General features: G+C 34.3%; 1 pseudogene; it reads right to left on the bottom strand.

Moving 5' to 3' along the window:
- Positions 1-3,121: 3,121 nt before the first annotated feature.
- Positions 3,122-9,296, bottom strand: LOC133175088 (uncharacterized; annotated as a pseudogene).
- Between the last annotated feature and the right edge of the window lie 7,691 nt (positions 9,297-16,987).

Genomic DNA, 16,987 nt, shown 5'->3' with positions numbered 1-16,987 from the left:
TAGTCTATTAAGGATGAAATTCTGCTTCAAAATATGCACAAAAAACTTCTGTCAGAGTGCTCAGTGTGTTTTCTTGACAGCTCTGGAGTAAGGGAGATAAATGCATCATATCTCCAGCAATAATGGGAATTAGATCCCCAGACTTCAGGATGTTAGTGACAGTTATTTAAGAAATCTCAGGTGCAAAAATGAAAAAAATCTGACAACTTCAAAGGTCCTTCAAGGTATCACACCGGTAATTGACCAATCAAAATGAACTTAGTCAATTGTAGTTCCATACATAATAAAGAAATATTTTTTTGTTGTGAGAATTTTTTTTAATTTCCCTTATTCTATTTTTTACATTTTTGGTATCTGTGCTTAGGATATTTTATGTACTTTGTAAAATATTAAAGGTTTTTGACAGGAACTATTTCTTTCGGGGCATAGGAGGCCACTTCCTGGGGTGCACACAGGATGTTTATAAACACATTGAATACACGTGGTTTTGAGGGTATTCCTGTTTGCGGATGGAAAAAATCAGAAAATGCCGTGTAGGTACCCTATTTTTTGGTGTCAGCTGATGTGACTGGTAACGTTTAACACTTCCTGCTAAATATTTTTTCATGAATTCGAATACCTGATTTTTAATGATTTTTTATTCTATATAGAATTACATAGTGAAAACAATTACCGGTGTGATACCTTAAATCGCATGGAAGTGGAGTGTAAAGATAAGCACATGATTTTTCCGTATTCAGATTCCACACTATGAATTTAAATGGAGAAGAGGGAGATTGTGTAGTTTCATGGTGCACAAATAATAAATGATTCTAGTGTTTAGGGATGGGTTGTGATATCAACCAGGTTAAAATGGGTTGACTCTTGGGGACCTGTTAATTTAGTAGCTAACTAGACCGTAGTTTGGAGACTTTTTCAAAAAATTAAATATGAGCCGCAAATTGTCCAACACTGTCCTTTGGAATGTATGAGTTTAAGTCACAATACAAATTGTGAGAAGAGAAAACACAGGCCTCTAAAAACATCAGAGAACACCTGTAATGGAGATTGTGAGAATTGATCTTGAGTGGACTGTGGATGAAGCGTTTTTACAGCATATTAGAATAACAGTGAATAATTTTATTTTGTGAGTGCTGCTGCTTGTGAGATTATGCAATAATAAATTTCTTGCATATTTACTGGAATCTAGCTATCTTTTCAGTAATCCTTTAGGGTTTATTGTTTGAAAGTTACGTGTAACTGTCTCAAAGAACAGGACTGTCACTGCAACAAGTAACAGCTCTATAACTGCCAAAAAAGTTACTGTTGTAGCCACAAGTTACAAAATTTCTGTTTATGTCACAAGTTAGATATATCGACGACGTATTATCAATCAACAATAGTTATTTCCATTCATATGTTGACACAATATGAAATTAAAGATACCACAGAGTCTGACACAACTGTTTCATATTTGGATGATTTATTAGAAAAAGAGACATTAATGGTAAAATCTAACAACAAAGCTTTATGATAAACGTAATGACTTTAACTTTTCATCCTTGAAATTCTCCACATGAAAATGAATGGGCCCAAATTTAGTTTCACTTAGAACATACGTGATAGACAATTTTTAAAATCAGAACCAGTAAACGTCTGTGGTGACATATGTTTACGATAATCATCTTTCCTATTTTAAACAAAATTTTTTTCTTGGGTTCTTATCTTACATGACCTTTCTCCCTTAAAATACACATGCTAAAACAATCATTAATTTACCTTTGATATCATCAGTAAGCTTGTTTCGGAGCCAGAAATACACCATCAGGCATTTGCTGTAAGATCTATATTTTCGTGGTTCTGGTTATCAGGTTCCTCAAATCGACTGGATCCGTCTTTGTTTTAACTCATTATTTGTAACAAATGATGATACTCATGCTCTTCTTATTTTAAAAGAGGTTACTCACCATGCTTTAGGATTTTGAAATTGATACGGATAGTACACAAAGTAAATTTTATCTACGTGTACAAGTGTGAATGTATTGTACATAGTAATGGCTAGGGGCAAGGGTCACAAGAAGGGAGAAATTTATTTAGTAAATATCTCCTTTGAAAACCTGAAAACCCAATTTAGTTCACTACAGTAAGTTGTGTTGAGTTTATGGTCCTTGCCCCCCCCCCCCCCCCCCAAACACACACAGACACACACACATCCCAGGGTTGTTGTCGGTGATCCAGAATAAAGATCTTGGTGGAGATCCATTACCTACATAAACTTGTGTTGAATTTTGACTAAATTTGCAAGGACCCAAGTTTAAGGATAAAGAAAACGTAATTATTGTAATGATGATTAAAACTTTTAATGTGTTAATAAAAAACTGCAAACAAGTTTAGAAGATAAGAGGGAAGTATAATCTGAAGCATGGGTGTTTAATTTTAATTGAATAGCCATGTTAACCTTCTTGAGTAGCCTTACATTTTACCTGAACAGATAAAACAACTAGATGATATTACTAGTATTATGGATCAGCATAATCCGAAATACCAGGAAGAATGAATAACATAATCTAGAATTTAACAATTTACTTACAATAAACTATAAATATACAACGGAAAATTACAACTCGCAGCAATAATTAAGGTTTCACTGCAGAGTTTAACAATCTGTGATTAGTGCATGATTATTGTTAACATTCCATTTTAAATGATGTGCAGTCCACATTAATAGATATATGTATACCCAAAATAGCATGTATCGGTCTGTGCTAACCAGAATATATCCAAGTTATATACACATTTAAGTACAACATAAACCTAGCACAGTCTGTTCTAGAAATGTTAAGGAAATAAATATAAACACAGCCAATTACTAAACAGTTTAGAAATTACACTCTAAAGAATACTCTAGAAGTTCAATTGAAGTTGTTCATCACAAATCCATTACATATGTATACTTTAAGTTTTGTTGATTATATTCAAGAGATTTAGACATATTTTGATTAGCAGGTTATTACTTTTGGATAAAACTGTGTCCATGCTTTGAGTCTATTTGATGATTTTCAAGGCCATTATTACATAATGAGTCTTTACTGAGTTTTTGATTCCTCTCACTCAATATCCAATATTCACATCAGAGGTATAATGAAGACTTAGAAAAGAAAATATAAAATGAGGATATGTAAATGATAATCTCTATCAGGTGAATCCTACAAATGTCTGACATTTAGTAAATTCAGGGATTTCATTGACAAATCCCCTGTATTCTCATTTGTGTAGCTGTGTGTATGTTGTTGAATGGTTTTTGTCTAAGAGATTGTTCATATGAGTACAGAGCAGCCTGGAGGTTCCCTGTCATCTGTTGACATATCCCCAAAATCTGCCAGGATATGTCTCTGAGTTCTATAGGTATAAGTTTTCCCTGATCATAGTGAACTAGGGTCTGTAGATCATCTAGAGCTGTTTGTACTCTCATTATGTCTACATGTCTGTAGCAAAAGATCTCTAGCATGTATAGCAGTATCATGGGTGGGACATATAAATCAAAGTACTGAAAGTACTGAAAGCCGGGCTTTAATATGTTCGAGTGTATTATCTTATCCTAATTTAGTACATATTTGAAAATCTTTCTTTCTGACCATTGATATTTAACAGGTAGAGTTTGTATGATTATGATTAACAATAACCCATCTACCAATAATTAAAATTAACGGTCCAGAACCCAACGTTAAGACCCCGGGATAGGACTTGGTGATATTTTTAATGAAAATACATTTATACCTTTCTAATTATTAAGCTCACCATGGTTATGCATGGTAACAGTGCACTTTGAGTGGTTTTGCTGATTCATACAGGCATATAGTATCGGAGGAGCAAGGGGTGTCACCATTTTTCAAACATAAACTTTTACAATGGACAATGTACATTGAAAGGTTGATTGACTCTTCGCAATCAAATTTTGAATTGGAACTTTCAACTCACTCTTCGTAATATAAACCAGGTGTTTACCACGAGCGACGAACAGATTTACTAAAAGCAAAATGGATAGTCTAATTTTAATTAGATTGTACCCATCATTTTATTGCAGCATATTAAAATTACGGTAATTTGGTAATGAATTAATGAAATTCGAAATGTGAAAGTAAGTTGTAGCCCACCCCTACTCCTTCTCCAACGGAATAGGATTTTCGGGTTTCGACAATTCTCCTTTTTTTCTCCTTTAAAAATGATACTACATGCCTGTATTAATCAGAAAAAAAATTCTTTATTTTTGGTCCTCTAGGAAACCAGCTGCACGAAAATTATAATTATCTAATCTTTATGACATGAATATGAGTCTAGTTCTAGTTCCAGGTTCGGCCAAAATGGTCATTGCCTGAGAAAATCATGATATATTCAGGTCTTTATGGCTCGTACATAGATGGCTCTTCATTCTGAACAGGAAATTTTGAAGCAAAGACTAACCAACTTTTTCTGAAAAATTATAATGTGTTGTACTTAGATAAAGACTAATGAACATTTTTATATGTTGTTTTCTTTTAATTATATATTAATATAAACGATTTTTATTTCCCAGCACCCTTGAGAGCTTGCATGTATTTTAAGACTAATTTTTTTGGAATGCGCACGCACGCTCAATATACTGTAAAGCGCTTTGGGAGCACATACGAAATGAATCCAAGGTGAGAAGTCTCGAACAAAATTTTCACATTCAAAACAGTATACCATTGACTTTTCACTAAAAATTTGATCTGAATTTGTAAACATAAAAATTTTCGACGCTAAATTGGTTGTTAATTGGGTATAGATAATTTATATATTATACATAAACATATTCACATGAAATTTCTATCTTAAAGTTTACATTTTTATTTATTTATATTCCATGCTTCACAGAACATAAATCTTTATCCCAGTCATCTAAATTAAAACTATTAAATTAAAATATTAACCAAATGGAATCGCATTGTTTATTTCATATTATGAAAGAAAATAAATAGTTTTGAACTTCATTTACATCACCTTTACACAAGATCTTAGTCGCCCGCGTGGCGCAGTGGTAAGAGCGTCTGCTCTAGAGTCGCGAAGTAAGGAGTTTATCCTTACGTCGCGGGTTCGAGACCGGTCCTTCCGTTGACACGTATAAACCGAGGTCCCGTGTCGCAATAGGTGCTGGCACGAAAAAGATCCCTCACTGCTCAATGGCCGTAAGTGCCGAGCTCGAGTATAGGACAAAATTTGGAGCTCTCCACCGGCAAGTGGTAGTGTCTCCATATGAGTGAAAAATTCTCGAGAGGGACGTTAAACAACATGCAAACAAACAAACACAAGATCTTATCCATAATAAGGATTTGTTCGAAATTATTTATTAGAAAGGAGAAAGTTATTTTAATTGCATTCAGGGTTATCGAAGTAATACCGTATTTTCAAACCCTTTTCTTTAAACGCATTCAAATTTTAACTTTTTTATTTGAGTAGTAATATATTGGAAACATTTCAGCATTACCAGTATTACAAATGTAAGATTAATCTTCATGAATATTTACATACATACATCATTAGGCTAAAAAAAATTTGTTTGTTTCCGGTTATAACCGACTGACCTCCTACACATTTTTTTTTCAGAAAATTACGAGTTTCCGTAACTGTCTTTGTTTTACGAAATCGTAATGGCGGCGCACTTGTTTGCTGCAAGTAGTCGGTGTTCGCTGTATTTTATGCCGTTAATATAATCATAAAATCATCCTTTTCAAATTATTTTGAAAGGAAAAATTTAATAAATTGTCTCCTGTTAAGCCGGTTTCACAAGATCAACCCTGAAAATATCAAAAGGAATTAACACGGTATCGTACCAAATTACATCTGATAAATGAAAACCGATATTTTTAAAATTCATTATTACATTAAATTTCTTGCAATTCAAGACACCTTAATGCTATACTGATCTGAAAAACACTTACAGATATCACGACATTGTCACTGAGCTTACTGTTTATACAAGCATTACGGACGTAAATAAATATAGGTCAGACTAATTATACTATAATATCAGTAAACAAACAAAAAATGTCATACAATTTTTTTTAATTCTACCAATAACATATGGCCAGTAAGGGGAATATATAAGTCATTTGTTTTATTTAATGTCACTAATTTAAACATTTAAGGTCACTAATTTTAACTTTTAAAAAACAATTAATTTTTTTACAAAAAATATTTGTCTGTCAATTGCCAAACTTTTTTAAAAAGAATGTTGAACCATATGGTTTGCTGATTTTTCTTTAGATAGATTTGAATTAGAATTTAATTTAAAAAAATTAAATTCATATCGGTTTAATAATATAATTCATAGTTAAAGAAATGCACATATTTTGAGAGATATTCTTAAAGTTTCAAACAAACAGTACTTTTATCGCCGACTAGATACACCAGATACACCATGTACAATTGTCAGGCGACTTAATTCAGGCATAACGCACATTAATAAATTCTTTAAACTCCAATTTACTTAATCTATTTATTTGCTGAAAGACAAAACAGAGAATATAACCACTCACATAACATCGACGAAAACGATATGAAATTCTTTAACAATTCAATATAGGCAACCTGTCGAAAAACCCGCGCTTATTGAAAATAGTTCGCTTACAATATGCATTCAGTAGCGTATGTGCACAAATTGTTATATCACGACTACCCTAATAAAGTAAATATCTAATTCCTCTTTTAATTTAATTCTCAAACAAAAATATTGATCAATTGACAATTCCGTAGATTGAGATGTAAAAAATATTTGTTTAAGTATCGTTCAATGTGACTATTTTGTTTATCGGAAGCGTCTGCTTTGACGCTGTTAGGCTTTTTGTTTACTTTTCTGAACATGTGCTATTTATAGTAAGGCAGTCGATCACGATGCCTACAGCCAGGACTTCGCTTTCAGCAAAGCCCGGCTAAGGTGGCAGAGGATAGTTTTTTTTAATGCCAAACATGTGCCGAGGGGGTACACATACACATGCGATCCATAAAAACATGTACATGGGTACAGTTTTCCAGGGGCTAATTAATTACACTTCATATGCCCATGGCTCACAAATTATGTCAACAAATTACATGTAATCTGCCTATTGGAGTGCAAATGTACCAAAAATGCACCTGGGGACTCCCCAAATTTTGGCTTGTTTTTTTCAAGATTTGGGCCTCATTCACACCCACACAACCCACACCCAGGCCCGAGCGAGCAGGATAAAACACCCAGTAGTCTGTAAATCAATGCATGCCCTAATAAAAATTCACCAATTGATATGGGGCCATTCACCTTCCCTCCGAGATACACACCTTCTTCTAAGGCCTACTGCTTTTCAGCTGAATTTCCTCTGCAACTGACCACGTGTCTTAGTTTCGCATTTACAACTCTGTATATGATAAGCGTCATAGTGACACCTACATGTTGCACATCATTTTTTTCAGCAAGCACTCTGCTACACTGCAAATGTGTCCCATAATTATTCTAATCATTTTTCTACATAAAATATCACATCAAACAGGGGATATCTCAATTTTTTAAGAAATTTGACCGGGTCTTTAGTACGAAACTATCCCCTGCCACCTAAAAATGGTAACCTTTCTGTAGATTAGACTGTTGTTCTGGCATCAATTCACTAATGTAAAGGATTTTATTGTAAAGTCCGATATCCATGGCTACAGCCTGTCTCATCTTTGTAGAAAAGGACTGTCCCCCTACAGCCTCAGTATACATCTCTCTATCTACATTTGACCTATGCATCACATATGGCTGTGCTAACTTGACCTTGATCATTTGTATAGTAGATAAAGCTTTCATGTATCTAAGTGTTTTATAATAATAAATGGCTATGTACAGCATGTCAGTAATGTAGCCAAACTTGGCTGCTAATTTAAGCATGTGACAGGATATTTTGTCAGCTCTATACCTCAGTTTGTTTTCAAGTGTATAACTTTCCCTTTGCAACATGTGTATTATAAAAGAAGTTTGCTGAAGGACATTAGCTGTAAGTTTCTGTAGCACAAGGACCTGATACTGTGTCAGGAGAGGTGAATCTAGCATATGTTCTATTGTATGTAGACACCTCGCACACCTTTGTAGCTTTAATATGAGTATTGTGTCTTGCCAATATATTTCATTAAATAGGTTTACATCAAACTTAGTCTCAGAAATCAGAGTATGTTCATCTGTAGAGATGGAAAGTCTGGGGTCATTTATAATATAACACCTAATGGAGGGACTGTGTAGCAGGGATGCGAAGCCCTTCTCATACAACCCATACAATCTGATAAATAACTGATGTTGTGCTTCACCATGAACTTTACTCAGAAACATGTTGTTACCTGGAATGAAAAAGTTAGGACAGACCCCTTCATACACCCATTTCAGGATGAGTTCAAAAAAGACCCAGAAACACCCCAGGAGATTTTGTGGACTCCAAAGAGGTATTGTATTTTGTTGAATCACCCAGAAAACTGCTGTCTTCATTTGATAGGAACACAATAATTTATCATCCTCATCTAGTCCATTGTTAATTATTTCTGTTAAGAATAATTTAAGCAAGCCATAAGTTAAGAATTGAGAGTGGTTCATTGTATACACTAGTTTTTGTTCTGCCAGAGAGAAAGAAGTTCTCCATTCATGGTCTTCATGACGTCCTAGTTTATGTCCAATTGCTACAAAGTGACACCCATTTTTCACTATGTCATCAATAACATGACGCTGGGGCCATGAGTGACATCTATCTATCCATGAAGAGGCAGATGGAGGCCAAAAGTCACAAACAAAACAGTGGGCATCATCATATTCTATTCTTCCAATAATTCCACTAGCACAAGGCCCATGTTCAGTTGAGTTAATTATTGATGAAGAACGCAAGATCTGTCTGTATTTAGAACTAGATATAGAATTTCTGTTGTTCATTCTAACACAGGCTCTCTGAATTTCTCTGTTCATACTTGGTGACAGTAAATATTACAAAGTGAATCCTGGTGGACTATCAGAACAGTCACAGAGGATCAGTGTTTGTCTGTGTGTGTTGTAATACTGAGACTGAGATAATTCCCAGATCACACGGTGATTTTTTGGCCAGTACATAAAGTCTGCATCTGATCCTTCCAGTCTGAATCCTTCTCTGCGACTTCCACTCATCCTCTCCCTGTCCTCATCACTTGTTCTGGCCTGATTTAACACCATCTCCCAGATGTCCACCACATCTCTCCTCATGGCCACCAGTTGTGAGGTCCCCACTTTACGACACAGTCCCACAAATACTGACTCTGATATGTGTTGCATGGCTGTATCACTAGCAATGATTAAAGGCAGATATATACTTGTGTATTGTGTATAAAAATTGTCATTTTCAAATTGATAAACCAGTACTAATCACCATTGATAGGTTTATTTTATGATGTTTCACTCAAATATTTCTAGTGTAAATTCTCTATTATACTTAATTTTTTTTAACATTGAATTCGTAATTCATTTTTAAGTTGCCCGTAGAGCAAAGCTACACTTGCAGATCTTTTTACCCAGGGTCTGTCTGTTTGTCTGTCCGTCCGTCCGTCTGTCCGTCTGCCACACCTTATATCTCGAGATTTGTAAGACGTATGGATTTGATATTTTAAACATGTATTGCTTGGCCTTAAGGTTTTTGTAAAATACAATGGCTATCGATCTCTTGACCTTTGAACTTGACCTTTGACTTACTTTTCAAATGAGTATATACAGCCGATATCAACTTATTTTGAAATTTCAGAGGATGTCTGTGCTATTTAGCATGTGTACTGTTTGTCATGTTATTATTAAAAAATAATAGCTTTACAGTCCACTTGACCTTTGACCTCCTTAGGAAAAATTCTTCGAACAGTTAACAGTTGATTTTAAAAAAAATGTCTTCTGAATTTTCAGAGGCAGATTAGGTTCGATAACTAACATATATTTTACATGTCTATAAGTGTGTAACATTGTACTTTGAAACTGTATTATGTACAGTTACCACACAAAATGGGATTTAAATACTATGAAAATACCGGGATAGGTATCCCAAAATGGATCGCACTTCAAATAAAGTTGTAGAGTGAGAATTGCAGTAAGGACGGACTGAATTCACTTTAGGGATTGTGGAAGAAACATTGAATAAAACTAGAGCAGAGCTCGTTGCAAAGCAACGAGTAGGTCTTCCGTTGGAGCTGCGAACAGGAAGAAGTGACCTTGAGTCAAGGTCATGCCACATTCTAAGGTTATAAGCAATCTTGTATGGGGTATCAACTTGCAATGTCTCACCAGTAGAAAGACAGTTAAGGAATGTTGTTTCTCCGTTGATGACCTTGAACTCGTTCAAATGACCCTGCATCAAACCATGACACACTCTGGTTATAAGCAAACCCCATCTATGTGTTACCGACTCGACAAGTTAACACATGTTCTTTCAGACCATTCATCCAGTCAAAACATTCTTTCCTTAGTGACCCTAAATTTAATCAACATGGCCGTAGGAACCGGGGGAGGGGGGGCACGGGGGGTGGGGGCGCACCCCCAATAATTTTGCCGATATATAGATTACTATAGTAGACATAGACATAGACATAGATACTATAGCTTGTGCCACCTCAATAAAAACGTTGATAACCTTTTTTTTTTTTTTGCTTGTCAAGGAATTTTTGGTAGTTGGTGACCTTTTTTTTTTGCTTGTCAGGAAATTTATGGTAGTAGTGCCCCCTCAACTGTCAACTGAAAATGTATGGCTGCCCCCCCCCCCCCCCCAAAAAAAAAACAAAAAAAAAAAACAAAAAAAAAAAAACTGAATTTGCTTCCTCGTTTCATTAAAAAAAATCCTACGTGACAAGTTTGTGTGATCACACCAGTAACATTCAAACACCACTATTTCATTTTTACACATTTAAATCGACACAATCAATCAACGATAATATGTTGACGGTGCGACCGTTCGGGGGAGTGCATTGTTCACTTAATTTTAAGATCCGCCTCTTCAAACAGCACGAGACATTTGGAACGTCTAGACTGTGACGTCTCATGACGTATGTTAGCTGTATTTCCATAAACGAATTTTGAAAAGTGCAAACATTTTAACAAAGAACGTTTAATCTACTATATGTATGCAATTCCATTAATTAAGGTGATTTTTTGGGGTGAATTTTTAGTTGTTACCGCGCGAACGAAGTTAGCAGCGTCGCTATAAACAATCTAACTCCTCACTCGTTTAATTGTGACGTCACAATCGTGAAACACGACATTTTGTTGCAGGGCAAACATGATGGACACGTGACTTTCTCAGCCAATCAAATTCTATTTTACTAGTGATTTTTCACTTGTAAGCTAGTTTTCACAGAGGTATAATAAACGTTTTTTAGACCATATATCGAAATAAATTATCATAATTTCTATAGTTGTAATTTATTAGGTTCAACTCACTGCTTTAAAGGATCATTGTAAATGTTTTATGCCCGATTTGGATACTGAACAACGTGTGATTTTTGAAACACTGATGCCCCCATATGGCATCTTATGGCGAAAGTTAAAGTTTCTCAAATGCAAGTCAAACTCCATGGTCAAGATCAAAAGATAAAAAAAATGTTATTACCCAAATAAAGGTCTTGAACAAAGAATATACTGTGAAATATATACTAGTATGAAAGCCACAGCAGCAACAGTTTAAAAGTTATGGCCAAGGTTAATTTCTTTAAAAGGTCAAACTCCAAGGTCAAGGGATCATAATTGTTTGTACTTGAGGGAAGGTCTTAATTGTTACAAGGAATACACTTGTGGTATTAAAAAAGCCTTAGCACCAACTGTTCAAAAGTTAAAACCAAGGTTAAAGTTTTTCAAAAGTAGGACATACTCAAAGGTCAAGGTAAAATGGTCAAAATTATAGGTATACAATGACAGGCCTTGTCACAAGAAAATTACCTATGTAATATAAAACCCCTAGTACTAGTCATTCAAAAGTTATTGTCAAGGCTAAAGTTGTTTAAAAGTTGGTCAAACTCCAAGGTCAAGGTCAAATGGTCAAACATATTTATACCCAAGGAGGAGACTTATCACAAGGGATACAGATGTGAAGTATAAAAGCCATAGCACCAACTGTTCAAAAGTTTTGGCCAAGGTTATAGTTTGGTAAAATTTTGCGAAAGAGGATCAAACTCAAAGTTCAAGGTCAAGAGGTCAAATATGTTGGTACCTGAAGGAAGTCCTTGTTACTAGGAATACACATAAGAAATATGAAAGCAGTAGTTCCAACCAATCAAATTTTATGGGCATAGTTAAAGTTTTTGCGGACAAAGAGGCTAACACAGTCTAACAGACAAATAGACAGGTCGACAGGACAAAAACTGTATGCCCCCGGATCTTCGATTACAGTAGCATAAAAAAATGTCGGCGTCTTTGGGTTTTTGCATTGGCCTTAAATCTGAAAATCCAAAGGATTACAAGGTGCATTACGATACGCTTTCACATCATGTTCTATAACCCAGAGCATATATTGTCTGCAAAGATAAATATTTAATTCAGTATTTAATTAGCTATGCATAATTATCTATGTTGTTTTAAAAAGGAAATATAAAAAAAAAAATATTTGTTTTATATTTTTCGATGTAGAGATATACAGAAAATGTTTTCCAATTTTAAGTCCTATCGCAATACACATTTAAAAAAAAGTGTGTGTTGGAGGGGGGGGGTCATTACATTTTTGCTGGGATTCGCCTATGTATGACCGTAGAGAGACAAAGAGTGGGGAGGGGGCAAGCAGCAACTAAATCAAAATTTACATATTAAAACTACAGCAAAAGACTATTTTCAGAAGGTCTGCCCCCCCCCCCTCCCCCGTACAATCCGCACAACGGACCTGTGAAAAAAAAATACTGATCCTACATTCAGAGTCCCAGGGCACCAGGAAAGAGTGGCAAAAAGAGAATATCGGTTTATTTCAGTCTATAAGTCGAATCAAAATATCTTTTCCTCAAGAGTCTTCTTTCTTTGAGTCCATCCCAGTGATCGTGTGATTTATTTCATTTATTTTACGTTCTGTACTGGACTTGGAAAATGAGGACATCTTTAGGTTCATGAGCTGGCCTTGAAGCCCGCAGAACAGATTTTCTGCTTTATGATAAATTCAAGTGATATGTAATTCGGTATTAATTTTGTGTTGATTTTTTAATGTTAATTTCATCAAGAAATATGAAAAATTAATGTTTTAACTGTACATAGTGAGGCATTTTTGTGTGGAACGATTATTTTGGGGTTTTCACGATTTTTTCATATGGTACACATGATGAGTAAGTGCAATAAATATAATTTGTGGAAAAAATGTCCAACAAGCCCCGGGGTTGAATATCGGGGGGGGGGGGGATCCTGTCCACAAGTACCTGTGGAAATTTCTTGATACATAACAGAATCTAAAAGCATGTATAAGACATCAATTGAAGGGGAGAGGGCACGGCCGTAATTAAAAGTTATATAGAGACTAGGAAGGAATGAACTGTCGTTAAATTTTAATTGGTTAAGAACTATTACCTAAACTCTTCACTTTCACATTTTCAATTACAGATTCTTGTTTTTTTAAAAAAAAGCTATACATGTACATTTATATGTATCTATTAGATGCACAAATTATGTTATTAATCATTTTATCTTAAAGGAAAAGTAAAAATCTCAATCAAACTTGTTCTGCACATTATGCTCTCTGATTCATTATGTTGTTCAATTATAATGGCAAATTTGCTGAAACACAGAAACATTTTTCATGTCAGGGTAAAAAAGCTATGTATGGTGTAAATAGTAAAACCAGGGATTTGCATTTTAACGTAGAAACACAATTAGCAGTATTCGATACCTATATTAACAGTGTAATGAGTTATGGAGCTGAAGTATGGTGATTTCACAAGGGTCAAGATATAGAAAATGTTCACTTAACTTATTGGAAAAGAGTTTTAAAAGTCAGACAAAGCACCAGTAATGATGCAGTTTATTGTGAATTAGGTAGATTTCCACTTATACTAGAAAGGAAAAAGAAAATTTTGAAATATTGGGTGAAATTAAAAAACAGTGATAATTGTATTTTACAATCATGTTATCAAGATATGGTGGAAAATAATGATGAATGGATTGTAAACATTAAGAAGGAATTTCAAAGGCTTGGTTTAACTGACATGTATAATAGCAATTGTATTGATAATAATTCTCTGAACATCGTATTTCAAAGAATGTATGACGGTTATAAACAAGATATTATGGCAAGAATTTGTAATTCTCCTAAATATTTTTATATCAACATTTAGTGGATAATGTTGTACTACAGACGTATTTAAGAAAACCATTACATTCAAAGTATGGAATACCTATTAGTCGTTTAAGACTATCAGCGCATGATTTAAAGATAGAGAGGGGAAGGTATTGTAACATAGAAAGAAAAGATAGAAAATGTGAAATATGTATATCAGATGAGATAGAGGACGAATTTCACTTTCTATTAAAATGTCCTCGATATGAAGAACTAAGAATTAAATATAATTATGAAGAGTCATTATTTTAAAAAACCATCAGTATTTAAATTAGTACAGTTACTGAATTCCACAAATACTAAAGAACTATGAACGCATTCCAAAATCAAAACAGAAAATCTTTTTTTCTGTTTTAGGCATTTTGCCCTTAGGTATTGACAAAATCTAACAAAAACACAGTTTTATAAGATATTTATTGATAAGTTTGTGAAAAATCAGCATTTTTCTAATGGAAACACGATCTAGTGTCACAAATAAAATGAAATGTAAATATTTGGAGGAAATATTGACAATTTAGCAAGACTCTACGGGGTAAATTTCCCCCCAAAGAAAATCACTGATTCACATCTTAAAGATAGCAAAAACCTACAGGGTAAATTTCCTCTCAAAAATGACATTGATACAATTAACCTACAGTAATTCAAAGCAAACGCAACCATTTTTTAGATAGTAAGACTTTACGGGGTAAATTTTCCCCCAAAGAAGGTATCACTGATGCAGTATTCACTACTCTTATAAAAAAGGGAACATTACACTTTGAAAATCGCAGAACTCTACAGGGTAAATTTCCTCTCAAAAATGACATTGATGCAGTTTACATACAGTGTTTGAAAGCAAAAGCAACCATCTTGATGATAGCAAGACTTTACGGGGTAAATTTTCCCTCAAAGAAAATCAATAATACAGTATTTATGATTCGCTAACATCGTTAAGATGGCAACAATCTATAGAGTACTTTTTCTCTCAAAAATAATATTGATACATTTTATACACAGTATTTCAAAGCAAAAACACCAATCTTGTAGATAGGAAGATTTTACGGGGTAAATTTCCCCCCAAAGAATATCACTGATACAGTATTCACTCTCTTATAAAAGCGAACATTACACTTTGAAAATCGCAGAACTCTACAGGGTAAATTTCCTCTCAAAAATGACATTGATTCAGTTTATATACCGTGTTTGAAAGCAAAGGCAACCATCTTTTAGATAGCAAGACTTTCCGGGGTAAATTTCCCCCCAAAGAAAATCACTAATACAGTATTTCTGATTCGCAAACATCGTGAAGATGGCAACAATCTACAGGGTAATTTTTCTCTAAAAAATGACATTGATGCAGTTTATACACGGTGTTTCAAAGCACAAATATCCATCTTTTTGATAGCAAGACTCTAAGGGGTAAATTTCCCCCAAAAGAATATCACTGATACAGAATTTATGCTCAACAATATCATGGAGGTAACAAAAATCTACAGGGTAAATTTCCTCTCAAAAAATATTATTGATACAGTTTATCTTATACGTAGAAAACGCGAACATAACACTTAGAAAATCGCAGAACGCTACAGGGTATATTTCCTCTCAAAGATGATATTGATACAGTTTATATACAGTAATTAAAAGCAAAAACATCCATCTTTTAGATAGCGAGAGTTTATGGGGGTAAATTTCCCCCCAAAGAAAATAACTGATATAGACTTTTTGATTCACAACATCTTAAAGATAGCAAAAATCTACAGGGTAAACTGCCTCTCAAAAATTACATCGATACAGTTTCCATCTATTAATTCAAAGCAAAAACACCAATCTTTGAGAAAGTAAGACTTTACGGGGTAAATTTCCCCCAAAGAAGGTATCACTAATACAGTATTCAATACTCTTATAAAAGCGAATATTACACTTTGAAAATAGCAGAACTCTACAGGGTAAATTTCCTCTCAAAAATAACATTGATACAGTTTATATACAGTGTTTCAAAGCAAAAACACCCATCTTTTAGATAGCAAGACTTTACGGGGTAAATTCCCCCCCCCCCCCCCCCCCCCAAAGGATATGACTGATACAAAATTTATGCTTCGCAATATCTTGGAGGTAGTAAAAATCTACGGAGTAAATTTCCTCTCAAAAATATTACTGATGCAGTTTACATCATACTTAGAAAAAGCAAACATTACACTTTGAAAATATCAAGTATGTACAGGGCAAATCCTCCCCAAAGTGTATCAATAATACAGCATATATTATTCAAAGCATGAACAAACATTTCAACTCGATGATAGCAAGACTTTACGGGGTACCCCCCGCCCCCCCCCCCCCCCAACAAAGCATACATTACATCTTGATGACAAAAAGACTCGGGGTGAATTTCATATCAAAGAATATGAATAATATATTATTTTTATATTACAAACGATACTTTTATCTAAATATCATGCAAGCTGGAAAAGCTAAATATTAAAGTTAACATAATATTACGCCTTCTAAACATAGAAAAACATAAAAAAAAACCTCTGGCATCTTTCTTTCTCTGTTAAAAGAATACGATTTCTTTGTTTAAACAGCGTCCTCCTTTACTATCTTTGACCAAAGTTCCACTACTATGCTTTTCTCTTGGCTGATACAATAGACAGATTGTAGAGTGCATTTTCCGAAGGAAATCTGGCACCATATTCTGAACCAATCCATAGTCGCCC

The sequence above is a fragment of the Saccostrea echinata genome, unplaced genomic scaffold (genome assembly GCF_033153115.1).
Source record: "Saccostrea echinata isolate AGI-Se365-2 ecotype Australia unplaced genomic scaffold, CSIRO_AGI_Sech_v1 ptg000060l, whole genome shotgun sequence".
Lineage (NCBI taxonomy): Eukaryota > Metazoa > Mollusca > Bivalvia > Ostreida > Ostreidae > Saccostrea > Saccostrea echinata.
Note: the sequence above shows the minus strand (reverse complement) of the source record. Positions and strands in the feature narration are given on the sequence as shown.